The sequence below is a fragment of the Cebus imitator genome, unplaced genomic scaffold (assembly GCF_001604975.1).
Source record: "Cebus imitator isolate Cc_AM_T3 unplaced genomic scaffold, Cebus_imitator-1.0 Scaffold71, whole genome shotgun sequence".
Lineage (NCBI taxonomy): Eukaryota > Metazoa > Chordata > Mammalia > Primates > Cebidae > Cebus > Cebus imitator.
In genome coordinates this window covers 1,700,909-1,719,445 of record NW_016107386.1, presented here as the reverse complement: position 1 = coordinate 1,719,445, position 18,537 = coordinate 1,700,909, and the positions used below count along the sequence as shown (strand labels likewise).

General features: G+C 41.4%; 1 protein-coding gene across 1 annotated transcript in view; it reads left to right on the top strand.

The window, feature by feature from the left end:
• GBF1 (golgi brefeldin A resistant guanine nucleotide exchange factor 1) overlaps positions 1–18,537 on the top strand; it is a 136,880-nt gene that overhangs the window by 79,853 nt on the left and 38,490 nt on the right. The window lies entirely within an intron of this gene.

The window sequence follows — 18,537 nt, the reverse complement described above, 5'->3', positions numbered from 1 at the left end:
ATATTTTGTATTTTTAGTAGAGACGGGGTTTCACCATGTTGACCAGGATGTCGATCTCTTGACCTCGTGATCCACCCACCTCGGCCTCCCAAAGTGCTGGGATTACAGGCGTGAGCCACCGCGCCCGGCCTGGTCTCAAACTCTTGACCTCAAGTGGCTTGTCACCTTGGTCTCCCAAAGTGCTGGGATTACAGGCGTGAGCCACTGCTCTTGGCTGATCTTTTTGAATCTCCATTTTTTCATCTGCAAAATGAATATAAAAACTCGGCTTATTATTCTTGTGAGAATCACATGAGCTGATGTGTGCAGGGTGCCTAGTACAATGCATACCTCATCCACAGTATGTACTCAGTATATGATTGTTTTCTTCTCTGGTCTTCACCTCTGGATTCTTAGGCTTTCTACTCTTCTTTTATGCCATGTCATTTTGGGTGTTTGCCATGGTAGCAGCTTTTCACTAAAGTTTATTGCCTTTCTCCCTGAATCTAATTCCCTAAGTGTTAGGGGGAGTAGTTATTTCACAAGATAGGCAGAATCCCTCTTGGGATCCTCATTAAGCTAAAGGACAAGTCTCTATAAGAATGCTGAGAGGGGCCAGGCATTGTGGCTAACGGCTGTAATCCCAGCACTTTGGGAGGCCAAGTCCAGCTGATTACCTGAGGTCAGGAGTTCAAGACCAGCCTGGCCAACATAGTGAAACCCTGTGTCTACTAAAAATGCAAAAAATAGCTGGGTGTGGTGGTGTGTGCCAGCTACTCGTGAGGCTGAGGCAGGAAAATTGCTTGAACCCAGGAGATGGAGGTTGCAGTGAGCTGAGATCGCGCCACTGCACTCCAGCTTGGGTGACAGAGCAAGACTCCGTCTCAAAAAAAAAAAATGCTGAGAAGGACTATAGGACTTGCCTTTCCCATTTCATTCTGGAGGCCCCTGAACTTGTGTTTTTTGTTTGTTTGTTTGTTTGTTTGTTTGTTTTAAGATACAGTCTCACTCTGTCACCCAGGCTGGAGTGCAGTGGCACAATCTCAGCTCACTCCAGCCTCTGCCTCCCGGGTTCAAGCAATTCTCGTGCCTCAGCCTCCCAAGTAGTTGGGATTACAGGCACGTGCCACCATGCCTGGCTAATTTTTATATTTTTAGTAGAGATGGGGTTTTGCCATGTTGGCCAGGCTGGTCTTGAACTCCTGACCTCAAGTGATCCACTTGCCTCAGCCTCCCAAAGTGCTGGGATTACAGGCATAAGCCACCATGCCTGGCCTACACTTTTGAGTTTTAAAATCATACAGTGTTAGAGCTAAAATGAAAGGTAGAGGTCACCTGGTCTATTTTATAGGGAAATTACTGTGGCTCAGAAAAGGTCATGTCATGCAAGGCCTCATAACAGAGTATTGGCAGCTCTGGAACTAAATGTCTGTCTTACTTGTCTATTACTATGGTTGTACTTAGTTTTTTTTTTCTGTTTTGTTTTTCTGAGTGATAGTCAATTGTAAGGATGTATAAGGAGAAAAGGTAGAGGTTAGAGAAGGGCTTTCATCTGGCACATAGCCTGACTACCCTCTGCTCAAGAGCATTTGAGCCACCAGAGGCCCCCTTCCTTAAGTTGAAGATGTTCACTTATCTGCTTTATATGTACCAGGTCACAGCATATACACTCTTATGTAGCTATGTCCTGTAAAAGTCCCTAATCGGCATCCATTAGATGAGCCAAATTCTACTGGCCAAGCCTTAACCTCTCAGGGGGCTGGCACCAAATAAGGAGGCAGGAGTAGGGTTTCAAACACCTGTTTCAGCTTTTTAAGTGTCCAGTTCAGGCCACTGTGCTCTGGCAGCAGAGATCCTCATGATGTGGCTTCTTCTCTCCTGCCAAATCCTCAACTTAAAGAACCTAGGCCCTTAGGGGAGGAAAATATAGAGCTGGCGGGAAGGGGAAGGATGTACATCGACATTGAAGAACTGTTTCTTTTAAAGTTCAACATATGTCTACCCTGTGGCTGAGCAGTTTCACTCTTAGGTATTTAGTCAAGAGAAACGAGCATGTTTGCAAAAATACTTGTATAGGAATGTATATAGCAGTAATAGTCAAAAACTGGAAGCAACTCAAATATCCTTCAGTAAGACGATGGATACATTCTTTAGGAGTGAAGGACTTACAGAGGATTCTCTTGCAGCCCTCCTCTCTTTCTAGGAATCATTCTTGTTTCTATTATTTCTTTCTGGATTTTTCTGAATTTGGTTATGTTTTAAATGCCATGTAGTGGAATATCCATTATTTGTAAGTTGATTGAGCATAAAGTATTTTTTTATAAAGTGGTCATCCATCACAAGGAGGCATGTGGCTGTAAAAAACATTAACTCTGCACTCTGTGCTGGAATGCAACTTTACCAGAATAATGGAGCTTTTGTATTGTATTAAGTGTGCAGTTGGGATAAAACAAGAGACAGAAAGACAGACAGTGTTGGGGAAACAGGTGTTGGCTAGGCCCAGCTTCTGTCTCATGTTTTGTGAAGTTGTTTTCCAACCCTTTCAGGATTGCTCCTCCAGATTCAGCTGTCTTAAAGGTTCTATCAGCACCCTTCAGAGCAAATAAGGTGTGACTTTTCAGGGTACCGCTCCTCCCATAAACTTTATTTGTTTACTGTCCAGCTCACAGACATGCCTAGAGACAGCAGTGGCAAGCAATTAGAGTACTCTTCCTAGCTCCATCTATTTTTGATGCCTTGGTTTTCCTCATCAGTAAAATAGGAAATATCCCTTACCATAAAATTCTTGATGATAAGGGCTAGCCACCCTTTAGCACGAGGGTGCCTAAAGCAGCATAAAGACTTCTTAATCTGGCTGGGCATGATGGCTCATGCCTGTAATCCCAGCACTTTGGGAGGCCAATGCAGGAGGATCACTTGAGCCCAGGAGTTTGAAACCAGCCTGGGCAATATAGCAAGACCTCATCTCTATAAAGAAAAAATTTTTTAAATTAGTCAAGCGTGGTGGCACATGCCTGTAGGTCCCAGCTACTCCGGAGGCTGAAGTGGAAGGATCGCTTCTGAGGTTGCAGTGAGCCAAGATCTCGCCACTGTACTCCAGCTGGGGTGACAGAGCGAGACCGTGTCTCAAAAAAAAAAAAAGACCCCTTAGTTTTGGTGTCGCTAATAATTTATGACATGTTGCTGTTATAACTATTTCCAGCTCTTGAGAAAAAGTGAATAAGTAAGGTACTGTGCAATGAAGAGATAGGGAAAGTTTACTTAGCAGTCCTGTAATTGAGATGGGGGATTCTCTGATTCTTCTCCAGGAGCTTTGACTATTATCTCTTCAGGCTTTTTCATCACCTGTAGACTTGGCTGATGTCAGTTCAGAATTTAGTTCTTTTTAATTTCCTCTTTGTCTCCTTCAAGGCCACTAGAGAAGACCTAACATGGTGATAATTGATAATAAACCTGTAATTGTCTTCTCTTCTTGCTGCGTTGAACAATGAAATTTTTTTACTAGACTATGAAAGGAATTTGGATTGAAAAAGCTGCTCCAAGTGTAATGACTCCATAAAGCTGGGGTGAATTGTTCTGTTGTCAAGTACACCAACAGAAGTTTTTAATTTCTCCTGAGCTTTCAAATTGCCTGCTTAAGTTGGGTCTTATACAGTGCATGCAGAAAACAACAAAGCAGAGTGAAGGGCCACAGTAGCTCTGGTTTGTATGTTATAACTGAATTGTTTTCCTTTCAATATGTGCCAATTTCCTCTAGAAAGAAGAGAACAAGTATTTAGGGTTGATATGCTTCAAACTTGTGCTCTCAGTAAGACAGATGGATCAGTCTGTCCTCGGGCCTCTGAGATATGATTGAGGTCAGTCCCTGTGGGCCTCATTTATCCCTGCCAGCCTTGTTAAAGGGGCCTCACTCTCCCTGTTTGGATTAGGAGGGAACCTAGGTAAACCTGATACTTAATTTGTATGGCAGTACTACAGTCAATAACTAACAATGTTTAGCTACTGGTTAGGAGAAGGAGAGGTGCAGAAGAAACTTCAATTTAGGATGGTTGAGTTTTAAATTTGTATTTGTCATCCAAGTCATGCAGTTAACATATCTAGTAGTAAATTTATACAATAGGCCAGGCATGGTGGCTTACACCTATAATCCCAGCACTTTGGGAGGCTGAAGCAGGAGGATCATTTGAGGTTAGGAGTTCAAAACCAGCCTGGACAACATGGCAAGACCCCATATCTACAAAATATTTTAAAAATTTGGCCGGGCGCGGTGGCTCAAGCCTGTAATCCCAGCACTTTGGGAGGCCGAGGCGGGTGGATCACGAGGTCAAGAGATCGAGACCATCCTGGTCAACATGGTGAAACCCCGTCTCTACTAAAAATACAAAACATTAGCTGGGCATGGTGGCGCATGCCTGTAATCCCAGCTATTGAGGAGGTTGAGGCAGGAGAATTGCCTGAACCCAGGAGGTGGAGGTTGCTGTGAGCCGAGATCGCGCCATTGCACTCCAGCCTGGGTAACAAGAGTGAAACTCCGTCTCAAAAAAAAAAAAAAAAAATTAGCTGGGTGTGGTGGCACATGCTGGTAGTCTTAGCCACTCAGGAGTCTGAGGCAGAAGGATTGCTTTTGAGCCTACGAGTTTGAGTTTGCGGTGAGCTATAATGGCACTATTGCATTCCAGCCTGAGCAACAGAGCAAGACTCTGTCTTAAAAAAAAACAAACAAATACCCCCTATACCATAGCACGGTATAATACTGAAGAGTATAATACAGTGGCTTTGGAGTCACAATAGACCTGGATTCAAATTTTATCTCTTCCACTTATTGTGTGTCCTTGGGTAAGTCACTTAACCTCTTAGAGCCTTGATGTCCTTATCTGTAAAGTGAGGATAGTAACACTATTTCCCAGAGTTATTGGGAGGATAAAATAATCTATATATGGTAATTATGTATAATAATATAATGTAGCTGGCCGGGCATGGTGGCTCATGCCTGTAATCCCAGCACTTTGGGAGGCTGAGGCAGGCAGATCACCTCAGGTCAGGAGTTCAAAACCAGCCTGGCCAACATGGCAAAACCCCATCTCTACTAAAAATACAAAAATTAGCAGAGTGTAGTGGCATGCACCTGTAATCCCAGCTAATCAGGAGGCTGAGGCAGGAGAATCTCTTGAACCCAGCAGCCAGAGGTTTCAGTGAGCTGAAATCACACCATTGCACTCCAACCTGGGTGACAAGAGTGAAACTTTGTCTCAAAATAATAATAATAATAATAATAATAATAATAATATAATATAATATAGCTGTTGCTGATGTCTGAGGCAAATTAAGGTGGTTGTTCTGGCAATAAAATGGGATTCTTGTAAGGGTGTTAGATAGCAGCTCCTTAGCAGCAAGTTAACCTGGCTATTTAGCCGGAATGCCCAGGGTAGGAAACTCATTCCTCTTCCAATCAGGATTCATACATCATATTGGACAAAATCATACAATAAACTATTTTCCCATGTGTGTGCTGCCTTTAAGTGCTTGTCTTATCTTTTGAAAGTGGAGGCTAAATCTGACCTCAGGCAGACCAGGATAGCCTCACCCAGCAAGGAGACAATGACAAAAATGACGATTTCAGGAGCAGAGATTTACGAAAGCAGCCTGCTGTGGGATACATATGCTGTTAGGGATTTCAACCCTGAAAAAATACATTCTCTTCCTATCCTCCCTCTAAGTAGAGGTTGAGCTGCTGTAGGGATTGAGATGGGGGCAAGGTCCTGACAAAAGTGTTCAAGCCAGAGAGCATATATAGATGGCAAAAACAATTTTCTGTCTTGGTCATCTTGAACCTTTTTGTACCAGATATCTAGGGAGAAGAAGTTCTTATGTAATCTCTGGGTTAGGTTGGGGCCTCATGAACATGATGTTCCACAAAGAACTTATCAATGACAGTTTAGGAGAAAATATAAAATTATGATTTCTAATCCCTGGGGTTTTCAGGCTTTAAGTGTAACCCCAAGGTATATACATTCAAGAATTGCTCGTGTTTAATCAGAGAGTTAAGGTTTAGGGTTTTGATTCATAAAAACAGATTGGGGCTGGGCACGGTGTCTCATGCCTGTAGTCCTATCAATTTGAGGGCCAAGGCAGGTAGATTGCTTGAGCCCAGGAGTTTAAGACCAGCCTGGGCCAGGCACGGTGGCTCACGCCTATAATCCCAGTGCTTTGGGAGGCCGAGGTGGGTAGATCACCAGGTCTGGAGATTGAGACCCTCCTGGCTAACACAGTGAAACCCTGTCTCTATTAAAAACACAAAAAATTAGTCAGGCGTGGTAGTGCGCACCTGTAGTCCCAGCTACTCGGAAGGCTGAGGCAGGAGAATTGCTTGGACCTGGGAGGCCAAGGTTGCAGTGAGCCGAGATCGCACCACTGCATTCCAGCCTGGGCTACAGAGGGCGACTCTGCCTCAAAAACAACCAACCAACCAAAAACAAACAAAAAAACCCAGCCTGGGCAAGAGAGAGAGAGAGAGAAGTAAAACAGGTTGGGTTGGCCTTTGAGGGATTGATCAGCCTGAAAAGTGAATACTTTCCTAAGGGTTTGTTTTGTTGTTGTTTGTTTTTTTAGACAGGGCCTCACTCTGTCGCCCAGACTGGCATGCAGAGATGCCATCACGGCTCACTGTAGCCATGACATCCCTGCGCTCAAACGATCCACCCCCCACTTCAGCCGCCCTAGTAGCTGGGACTACAGGTGCATGCCACCACACATGGCTAATTTTCTTCTTTTCTTTCTTTTCTTTTCTTTTTTTTTTTTTTTTGAGACAGAGTCTCACTCTGTCACCCAGGCTAGAGTACAGTGGCATGATCTCGGCTCACTGCAACCTCTGCCTCCTGTGTTCAAGCGATTCTCCTGCCTCAACCTCCCAAATAGCTGGGATTACAAGTGTCTGCCACCATGCCTGGCTAATTTTTGTATTTTTAGTAGAGATAGGGTTTCACTATGTTGGCCAGGCTGGTCTCGAACTCCTGACCTCAGGTAATCCGTGGGCCTCAGCCTCCCAAAGTGCTGGGATTACAGGAGTGAGCCACCACACCTGGCCTTCCCATGTACTTTAAATCATCTCTAGATTACTTATAATGCCTAACTCAATATAAATACTATGTAAATAGTTATACCATATTTAGGGAATAATGATAAGGAAAAAACTTTTAACTTTGTAGATGTTCAGTACAGATGCAACCATTCATTTATTTTTTTCCTGAATATTTTTGATCCATGGTTGATTGTATACACTGATGTTGGATCCACAGATACAGAGGGTCAACTGTAATTTGCCTTTTTTGTTTGTTTGTTTTGGGACAGTCTTTCTCTGTCACCCAGGCTGGAGTACAAATGGTACGATTTTAGCTCACTGCAATCGCTGCCTCCCAGGCTCAAGCGATTCTCATGTCTCAGCTACCAGAGTAGCTGGGATTACAGGTGCGCACCACCGTGCCCAACTGATTTTTATACTTTTCTGTAGAGATAGGATTTCACCATGTTGTCCAGGCTGGTTGGTATCTAACTCCTGACCTCAAGTGATCTGCCCACCTTGGCCTCCCAAAGTGCTGGGATGACAGGTGTAAGCCACCACCCCTGGCCTAATTTGCCTTTTTTAATGTAAGTGGCTGGTACCATTATCTTTTACTGCTGGCCCTAAGTGAACCTGTGGATCCTCCTTTTACCTGGATGCAGCAGTGATTAAGCCATAATCATACATTGTCTCTTAAAAATCATAATGTCAAAGAAAATAACCCCTTAAGGCTAAAAGCAACCTGAGAAGCTGAGAATTTGTTTGATAAAAGGAAACAGATCTGAGAAACTGTTGTGTGATAGCTGAGAAAAGAGCCATTTCAAGATCTTAGACAAACAAACAGGACTTGCCTTCCTTCTAGGCTAGACTGTCTGCATTTGTGTGCATTTACTCCCAAATGGTACTTTGCATTTAGAATCATAAGTTTTAGGGACCTAAAGGGGCTTTAAAGAATCTAATTAAATTACTATCACCACCACCACCTTCCCAAGGAAATCCCAATGGATGAGGAAACTATGGCCCAGAGAAGTGAAGTGTTTTTGCCCAAGGTCACACAGTTAATGACAGAACCAGAATTGGGCCTAGTGCATTTCTTTATTTCATATCCCCTGTTGTATAGGGCAGGGTTGCAAAGGCCTGTCTGGGTTTGACCCTTAAGCCTAGGCTAGGAAATACAGCTATGGGACCTGCCTTTTGACAGTGTTTTCTGGAATCAGTTCCTAAAACCAGTCTAAATTCCCACCTGTCCATTCACAGGTCTGGAAAACTTTGAAGCTGATAAACAAAGGTACAAGAGGTGTGGCAGTTATTCCAGAGGCGTCTGGCTTTGCCAAAGTTTAGCTTTGATCATTCTTTGGACCACTACCCCTCCCTTTTTTTTTCTTCTTTTTTGAAACAGAGTTTCACTCTGTTGCTCAGGCTGGAGTACAGTGGTACAATCAAAGCTCACCTCAGTTTCCCAAGTAGCCAGGACCACAAGTGCACACCACCATGCCTGGCTAATTTTTTCATATTTTGTACAGATGAAGTCTCACTATGTTGCCCTGGCTAGTGTCGAACTACTGGGCACAAGTGATTCTCCTGCCTCAGACTCCCAAAGTGCTGGAATTATAGGTGTAGGCCACCACACCTGGCCTGGACCACTATTCTTGATATCCTCTAGTGACCAAAAAGAACACAGCTCCTTCCTACTGAGCTTACCGTACATCAGCAATTTTTGTAGACCACTGTCAGTCTTGACTTTTGCAAGAAGTATATACCTGGGTTATATAGCATAGTCAGAAAAGTAGCATATGAGACCTAACACTTTCTGCTAAAATGGAATGTACAGACATAGACACAAAAGCCTAAAACCAAAAAGCTTTTGTTGTCTGTCTCTGGATACAGAAATGTTAGAGGGGTAAATGAACTAGATTTCTTTTTTTATCATGCTGTGATTTATTAGTCTGTTATACATGATCCATCTTGTGAATGATGGCATTCTGTCTTCAGGAACATGGGCCAATATTTGCAGGGTAAAGAACAAGCATGGGAGCAGGCTGGTGACCCTCTAGAAAGCAAGAAGAGAGAAGTAGGCTCTGAGGGCAAAAAGGTCGAGACAGGCATTTCTGAAGCCAAATGGTGTTGAAATAACATACTGCAGGCCTTTTTCCTTGTCAGCGTAATCCAATTGAGAATGCCCAACTGCCCCTGATAAGAGTCACTCAGGAGTGAAGAGCTTCGCTACCAGGGAAAGCAGCTTATGTGTGCATTTTGGCTCAGGAATGTGCCAGCCCAATGCTGGCCAAATGAGAAAAGGCTGCTGTGGCCTGGAGAACACAGCCTCCTGGGAGGATGGTGGCTGTTCCCTTGTAGCTTAGGAGAGTGTTCTGTTTTGTCCAAGGGCAGTGCTTCAGGCCACATGTTGAGGCCTTTGACATAGATTATCAGAGAGGGTAGTAGCTCTGACATGAGAAGAGAAAACAATGTCAAGATTCAACCCCCTTTTGGACAGGTCACCTCATCATTTGAGAAGACAGGAGAATTGGGGGACATCTGCAGATTCTCAGACTGACATTGGGCCACACTGACACTTTTGTTTTAATGTCATAATATAGGGATTGAAGCAGCCTGCCCAGTCGTATTGAACGCAGTATGAGCAGAACACCGCCAAGACATCTCCAAAGGGCTTCACTTTGCTTTGGGTTGAAGTGGCTCACGAGCCTCTCCAGAAATAATTTAATAATTCTTATTGTAATTTGTTACTGACAGTCCAGAAATTGGACCTGGATTTGATTCTAGAAGGATTTCCAAGCGTTCCTTCTCCACTAAGGGGTTAGATTTCCCTTCCTTGTACCCTTTTTCCCCCAGATGACTGGTTCATCTTAGAACATGGACTAGTCACCTTCAGAGCACCCCTCTACCTAATCTGCACTCTGTGTTTACTGGACTGTTTGTGCCTTGAGGTTGACAGCCTTCCAGGGCGGGAATTTTGGCGGCTTGGCTGAGGTGTCGGATGTCTCCTTGGTTGTGAAATTGTTCAGCCTGCTTACTATGAGCAGAATCATGGCACTTTTCTCCTGAAGGACTCAGGCAGTTCTTCTCACTCTTCTGGAGAAGATCCAAACAATTGAATCTCAGTCCCCAGCTAAGCTGAACTGGGAGATAGGATACCAGAAACCTTTCTGTTCTAGCCTCATAGGAAGCAGTAAAGTCGGATGGCTATGAGCAGAGCTTTTGGAATCAGATGGACCTAGATTTGATTCCCAGTTCCAACACTAGCTAATTGTATGATCTTAGCTGGTGGAGACATCTCTAAGCCTCATTTTCATCTTCAAAGTGGGGATAATTATGAAGAGTGAAGATACGTAAAGTGCATAGCACATGGCATGGCACAGGTAATAACTGTTAGTTGCTGCTGTTACTGTTAACTCTTCTAAGATGAGGATGAGTACTTTAATAATTCATTTTAAAAAGGAAGCCTGTCTTTCTCTGACACGTTGGAGAAAGCTGGAGCCCTCAGAAATTAAAAGTGCCATCCCAAATTGCACCGTAAACAACAGCCACTTGTTATCTCGGTATTTATCCTTAACTTGAATTCCTTTTATGGTTTATGAGTCAAAGGTAGAATTTTTTTTTTGATATTTACTTAAATCTTAAGAAATGAACTAGTATACAATATAGCGAACACTGGACTGCTGTGACTCTAGAGCTAAAAACTAGAACAATATCTTAGTTATATTTATTTTACACTTTATTCCATGCATTGTACCAAGTGTTTACATGCATCAAATGAGATAATGTGTGTAAATTGCTTAATACCATGCCTGGCACATAGTATATGCTCAATGAATGTTAGTTGCTATTATTACTTATTTTAAATGTAATTTATTTAAATTATCTAATACCCATTTTACAAGTAATAAAATTAGAGACCTAGAACATTTAAGTAACTTATAGCTATTAAGTTGCAGAACTGGGATTTGAATCCCCCTCGAAAGCCCATGATTTTACCTAGTGCCCTCAACTAGTCCTGGTTCTAACACTAACTTGTTCCAATTACTTAACTTCCCCAAATCTCAGTTACCTCATTATAAATTATTTTAAGGCCCTGTTTTAGCTGTAATATCCTAGGATTTGGAGGATTTTCCTGAATGATCAGTCAAAAATTATGACTTATTTTTCTAGGGTACCATTTAATCTCTGAGTAACAGTTCCCTAGAAAACTGATGCAGTCTATAAACTGCTTCTTAGTACACCAAGAGATATATACAGAAATTGAAAGCATTTAAAAATTTTATAACAGTGTGACAGTAGTTACATGTATGTTGATTCTAGTAATAAAAAATTGGACTTTATGTTTTTTAAATTTTTCTAGTAATTCATTGTATTTTATAAAATTATGGGTCTACAGTGAATTGACATAAAGAAAAAAAAACTGGCTCTTCACCACAGATAATTTGACAAGCACTGTTCTAGAGGACTATCTGAACATCTCACCAGGATTACAAATTCAAATTTGTTTTAAAATTACATGTTTACAGAAAGGTGCCCCTTAAATCAGAAATATCCTTACTTATGGCTGGACATGGTGGCTCATGCCTATAATCCCAGCACTTTGGGAGACTGAGGCAGGTGGATCACCTGAGGTCAGGAGTGGAGTTTGAGACCAGCCTGGACAACATGAAGAAACCCTGTCTCTACTAAAAATACAAAAATTAGCTGGGCATGGTGGTACACACCTGTAATCCCAACTACCTGGGAGGCTGAGGCAGGAGAATTGTTTGAACCTGGAGGCAGAGGTTGCAATGAGCCAAGATGTGCCACTGCACTCCAGTCTGGGCAACAGACCAGGACTCCATCTCAAATAAATAAATAAATATATACATACACACATACATACATACATACATACGTACATACATACATACACACCCAACTTTACTAGTGATGCCCCGCTAGGAGTTTAACTTCCCCTCAACAGTTGAAACTAGAGAACAAAACTCTTGTTCTCCCTAGACAAAACTCTTTGGGGAAAGTTAACTTTGTATTTCATGATTTTCTTTTTTCGAAGGTGTAGGGAAGTGACATGATAATGAAGGTTCCTGGTGGGCTTATTGAAAAGTTTAGCCCTTCTAGTTTTTCATCCGTAGGTTTCTATAAAGCACTGACTTACAAAATGGAAGTGCTGGAATGAACATATCTTAGCAGTAATAGATTACAAATACCTTTTTTTTTTTCCCCCCTGAAACAGAGTCCCTCTTGTCACCCAGGCTGGAGGGCAGTGGTGCAATCTCGGCTCGTTGCAGCCTCCACCTCCCAGGTTCAAGCCATTCTCGTGCCTTAGCCTCCAAAGTAGTTGGGATTACAGGCACGTGCTACCACACCAAGCTCATATTTTTGTCTTTTTAATAGAGACACGGTTTCACTCTGTTGGCCAGGCTGGTCTCAAACTCCCGACCTCAAGTGATCCACCTGCCTGGGCCTCCCAAAGGGCTGAGATTACAAGTGTGAGCCACTGCGGCCTGCCAATTTCAACTATCTAATTTGACAGATGCAGGTCTTGGGTATCGTATGTCTGGCTATTGATAGGAGTGAGACTACTGATCCCTAGTCCATTGACTGGATTATATGCTGTGTGAGGGTTACACATAGAGCCTCCAGAGAGTCCTCCATGATATTTTGTCCTGGCCTCTGTATGGTATAACTCCTGCATCTGCCAAGGCTTTCAATGCCATGTTGAGTTCTTCATCTTAAGAGGCAGAAGACTGGCAAATCAAATCTAGCAATATATAAAAAGAATAATAGACCAAGACTAAGCGAGGTTTATGCCAGGAATGCAAGGCTGATTCAATATCTGAAAATCATCCAGTCTTTCATGTTAACATTCTAAAGAAGAAAAACCAGGACTGGCCCAGTGGCTTATGCCTATAATCCCAGCACTTAGGGAGGCCAAGGAGGGTGAGTCACTTAAGCCCAGGAGTTCAAGACCAGCCTGGTCAACATGGCAAAACCTCATCTCTGCAAAAATTATTGGGTGTGGTGGCACACCTGTAGACCCAGCTACTCAGGATGCTGAGGATCACTTGAGTCCTGGAGGTCAAGGCTGCGGTAAGCCATGATCACAACACTGCACTCCAGCATGGGTGACAGAGTGAAACCTTGTCTCAAATAAATAAATAAATAAATAAAAGAGAAACTACACAATCATATCAATTGACAAAGAAAAGGCATTTAACAACATATAACATCCATTAATGATAATGAACATCTACAAAAAACTTATGGCTAACATCATACTTTACAGTGATACACTGAATGTATTCACCCTAAAATTAACAACAAGGTAAGATGTCTACTTTTATAGTACTGAAGGTCCTAGCTGGTAAAAATAAAACAAGAAAAGGAAATAAATGGCATATAAATTGGAAAGGATGAAATAAAATTGTCCATATTTGCAGATAGCATAATTATATATATGTATATACATATATATACATATACATATATGTCACAATTTACACACACATATATATAAAATCATGTTATCTGCATTATATACACCCCAAGGAATCAACCAACAAACTCCTAGAACTAATAAGTGACTTTAGTAAGGTTACAGGACACAAGGTCAGCACACAAAAATCAATCTCATTTTTGTATACTAACAATGAACATATAGAAACTGAAATTTACACACAATACCATTTACAAATACTCCAAATGAAATTAAATACTTAGGTATAAATCTAACTAAATATATATGAAATCTGTATGCTAAAAACTACAATACAGTGATGAGAGAAACCAAGATCTGAATAATGGAGAGACTTACCATGTTCATGAATTGGTTGGCATATCATAGCAAAGATGTCGTGTTTCCCAAATTGATCTATAGGCTCAATGCAGTTCCTTTCAAATTTCCAGCAAGGCAAGTTTATCTTAAACTCAAATGGAAAGGCAAAGGAATTGGAACACTGAGTGATGCTGGGAGAAAATAAAATGAAGTTAGAGGAATCATACTACTGTTATTAAGACTTAGTATAGGCCAGGCGCAGTGGCTCACACCTGTAATCCCAGAACCTTGGGAGGCCAAGGCAGACAGATCACCTGAGGTCAGGAGTTCGAGACCAGCCTGGCCAACATGACGAAACCCCATCACTACTGAAAATACAAAAATTAGGCGAAGTGGCGTGTGCCTGTAATCCCAGCTACTGGGGATGCTGAAGCACAAGAATTGCTTAGACCCGGGAGGCGGAGGTTGTAGTGAGCCGTGTTCATGCCACTGCATTCCAGCCTAGGTGACAGAATGTGACTCCATCTCAAAGACTTAGTATATATCTCTAATATATCCATCTCAAAGACTTAGTATATATCTCTAATAATTAACACAGTGTGGTGTTGTCAGACTTAGACACATGCAGTGAAACAGAACAGAGAACCCAGAAGAGACTCACACAAGTATGGCCAGTTTATTTTTAATCTTAATTTTTATTTTTTGGAATAGGATCTCGCTTTGTCACCCAGGCTAGAGTGCAGTGGTATGATCATAGCTCACTGCAGCCTCAGCCTCCTAGGCTCAAGCAATCCTCCCGCCTCTGCCTCCTGAGCAACTGGGACTACAGGCATGTTCCATCATGCCTGGTTAATTTTTTTTTTTTTTTTTAATATAGGATCTCGCTCTGTCACCCAGGCTGGAGTGCAGTGGCATAATCTCAGCTCCCCATAACCTCTAACTCCTGTGTTCAAGCTATTCTTCCACCTCAGCCTCCCCAGTAGCTGGGACTACCGGTGCGTGCCACCATGCTCTGCTAATTTTTGTATTTTTTGGTAGAGTTGGGGTTTCACCATGTTTGCCAGGCTGGCCTCCTGACCAACCTGGTGATCCACCCACCTCAGCCTCCTAAAGTGCCGGGATTATAGGCATGAGCCACTGTTCCTGGTCCATGCCTGTTTTTATTGTTATTGTTGTTGTTTGTTTCAATTATTTTCTATAGAGACAGTCTCTCTATGTTGCCCAGGCTGGTCTTGAACTCCTAGACTCAAGGGATCCACCCAACTCGGTCTCCCAAAGTGTTGGCACCAGTGCCCGACCTGGTCAATTTATTTCTGACCAAGGTGCAAAGACAACTTAATGTGACATGTTGGAAAGAGTAGGACATTCTTAGGCAAAGAAAAAAGGAGCCTCAATCTAAACCTCATACCTTATATAAAAATTAACTTAAAATAGATCATAGGTGAAAAACATAAATCTGTAAACCTTTTAGGAGAAAACGGTGGGGGGGCGGGTGGAAATCTTTGTGACCTGGAATTAGGCAGAGTCAATTTAGACATTAAACCAAAACACAATCCATAAAATATCAGTAATTTGGACGTCATCAAGAGTAAAAATGTCTGTTTTATGAAAGATGTTAAGAGAGTAAAAAAATAAGCTTAAGACTGGGAGAAAATACTTACAAATAATTGTATCACTACTGAAGGACTTGAATTCAGAATAAAGAAGTCTCGAAACGCAATAGTAAGAAAACAATTTAGTTTAATAATGGATAAAAGACTTGAACAGACATGTCACCCAAAAAAATATACAAATGGCAAATAAGTACATGAAAAGATGTTCAACATAATTAGTCATTAGAGAAATGCAAATTTAAACCACATAGTGATACTATTACCTACATACTTGAATCACTTCAGTAAAAACACTATCAAGTCCTGAAGAGGATGTGGAGAAACTAAAATTCTTATTGCTAGTGGGAATACAAAGTGATACAGTGACATTGGAAAAGAGATTGACAGTAAAGCTAAACATACCTTTACCCTTTGACCCAGAAATCCTACCCCTAGGTACTTACCCCAGGGAAGTGGAAACCTATCTTCACACAAACGCTGATACATGAATGTTTATAGCAGCTACATTCATAATTGTCCCAAACTGGAGATCCCACATGTCCTTCAACCAGTAGATGGATAAAGAAACTTTGTTACATATGGCAATAAATACTACTCAGCAGTTAAAAAGAACAAGCTTTGTTATATGTAATAGCTTGGACAAATTTCAAAGGCACCATTTTGAATGAAGGAAGCCAATCTGAAAATTGGCTGTAAAATTACATGCTGTATAGAGTCATTCATTTAAAAAAAAGAATTTTACCAAATTAACAAAAAGAGGTTGAATGCACATCGCCCTAGAAGTAGAGACCCCAGATGTAAAACTGCCCTATTCTTTCACGTGAAGGAAGACATGAAGCAAGTATAGTTGTAGCACCTAAATGAAAACACAGAAAATATGTTCCTGTCCTGATACTCAGAGTTTTTCCTCTAGACTTTTATATGTCAAATACACCATATATGGCCACTTTTAAGACAATAGAACAAATTGTACATAATTCATGTTCCTAAGGCAGCAAGACTAGATAACTTTAAATTTTTTATATGCTTTTTAAAAGTATGTTATGTATTTCAGTTTTTCCATATACTTTAAATTCCTTGTATCTCAACCCTCCACCACCATCACTGCTACACATACATGCACACGTTCTTCTCTAGGATTTTTCTGTAAATTTTACATCTCTAGGTGGGGAAGTGGGGAAGAGAAGCAGGTTTTTTACAGCTGATATGATCACTGTACAGATAGGCTTGGAAAATGCTACCCAATCTGCCAATTAATTAAAGCATTAATCTGAGGAGCAGCCGGGCCCAGGGAATGTTTACTCAGGAAGGGGGTGGGGGTGGTAGGAATTGAGTAGGCAGCCCCCTACATTTGCATGAAAATGAAGGTGCTTAGGAAACCCTGCTTCCTTTTTGTCTCTAAAGGTGGGGCAACCTAGATCACATCCCTAAACATTTTTAGTCTCTTTAGGAAGCATTTTAGGGAGCTGGTCTCTCTGAAAGATGAAAGCACAGCAGAATCTAGAAAAACAAATTAAATCCTGGCCATAGTAGGATAGGGAGCACGTACAGTGTAGTAGTCTTTGACCTGGAATGGAATCTTCTAAATTCAGGAGTAAAATTTCATCTATTCAGGTAGAACAGATGAATGGGTTTTACAAGTTTTGGAACCATATAGGCATATAGGCTGGATTCAAATCCCAGCTCTGCATATTACTTGTGTGATTTGGGGGCAATCATGTATCTTATCTGAGCCTTTTCTCATCTGTAAAATAGATTATCAATTGCCCGTTCATCTCAGAGCAGTTACTCTAGGCAGGAAACAGGCTAGAAAATGATTGGGAACTTCAGAAAAAATAACTATTGGGTACTGTGCTTAGTACCTGGGAGACAAAATAATCTGTACAACAAAGCCCTGTTACATGAGTTCACCCGTATAACAAACCTGCACATGTATGCCTGGACCTAAAATAAAAGTTAAAAAAATAATAAATAAAATGTATTATAACCTAAAAAAAAATTTTTTTTAAAGAGGGTGGATGTCAACTGGGATACACAGCACAAGCTAGAAAAAAAAAAAAAAAAAGATGGCAGAACTCAGAGGATTGGAAATCAACTTTGCCAAGATTTGGATGGTTCTGTCATAGTTATAATAAGCAGACTGAATTGAATCACCTAATTTATTTTAAACTAATTATAAAACAATGAAAATGAAGTTCAAAAAGGTGTAAGTGATGGTTTTATTGGCAAATTTATAGGGGTAGTGTATGAAGTCACTTCCAGGAGCAGATTTAGTTGCTCTCCTTACAACTGAAAGCTTCAATTACTACATTTAAACTTTAATGTAACATTATATCTACATGTGAAGAACATCTACATATGAAGCTGTAATTTCAGGTCTGAAGCAGCTGTAAAATGAAAGTTACCACTCCATTCTAGTCCTTGGATATCAGTATATTCCCCTTCACCTTACACCCTGCAAAAAAAAAAAAAAAATGTTTGGGAACTTCTAAGATTACAGACTGCCTCCATTCCATGACTGGGAGACTGCTCAGACTTTTGTTCTTGTTAAACTAGTTTTTCAACAAGGGACTATACACCTCAAGGTTTCCTCTCAGCCTCCTGGAATATGCTGCACTCTTTCTCTAAGAGAAGTGACCCTGACCATAACAGCAAAGAACATAAAAACAGAAGCCCACTCTGGGACTTAAGGGTTATGTTGGCTTTACCCAAGTTGAGGCTACCTATTTATATCATAGGGGAGGGTGGTGAAATGGGCATGAAAAATTGACTCACAATATTTGATGATATTGAAGAATTATTCATTTTTAAAAATTGTGATAAAATACATATAATGCAAAATTTACCATTTTAACCATTTGTTAACTTTTTATGACAATGTTGTGGGGCGGGCATGGTGACGCACACTTGTAATCTCAGCACTTTGGGAGGCCAAGGTGGGCACACTGCTTGAGGTCAGGAGTTCAAGACCAACCTGGGCAACATGGTGAAACCCCATCTCTACTAAAAATACAAAATTAGCCAGGCATGGTGGCAGACACCTGTAGTCCCAGCTACTGAGGAGGCTGAGGGGCTTGAGGTGGAGATGGAGGTTTGCAGTAAGCGGAGATCAT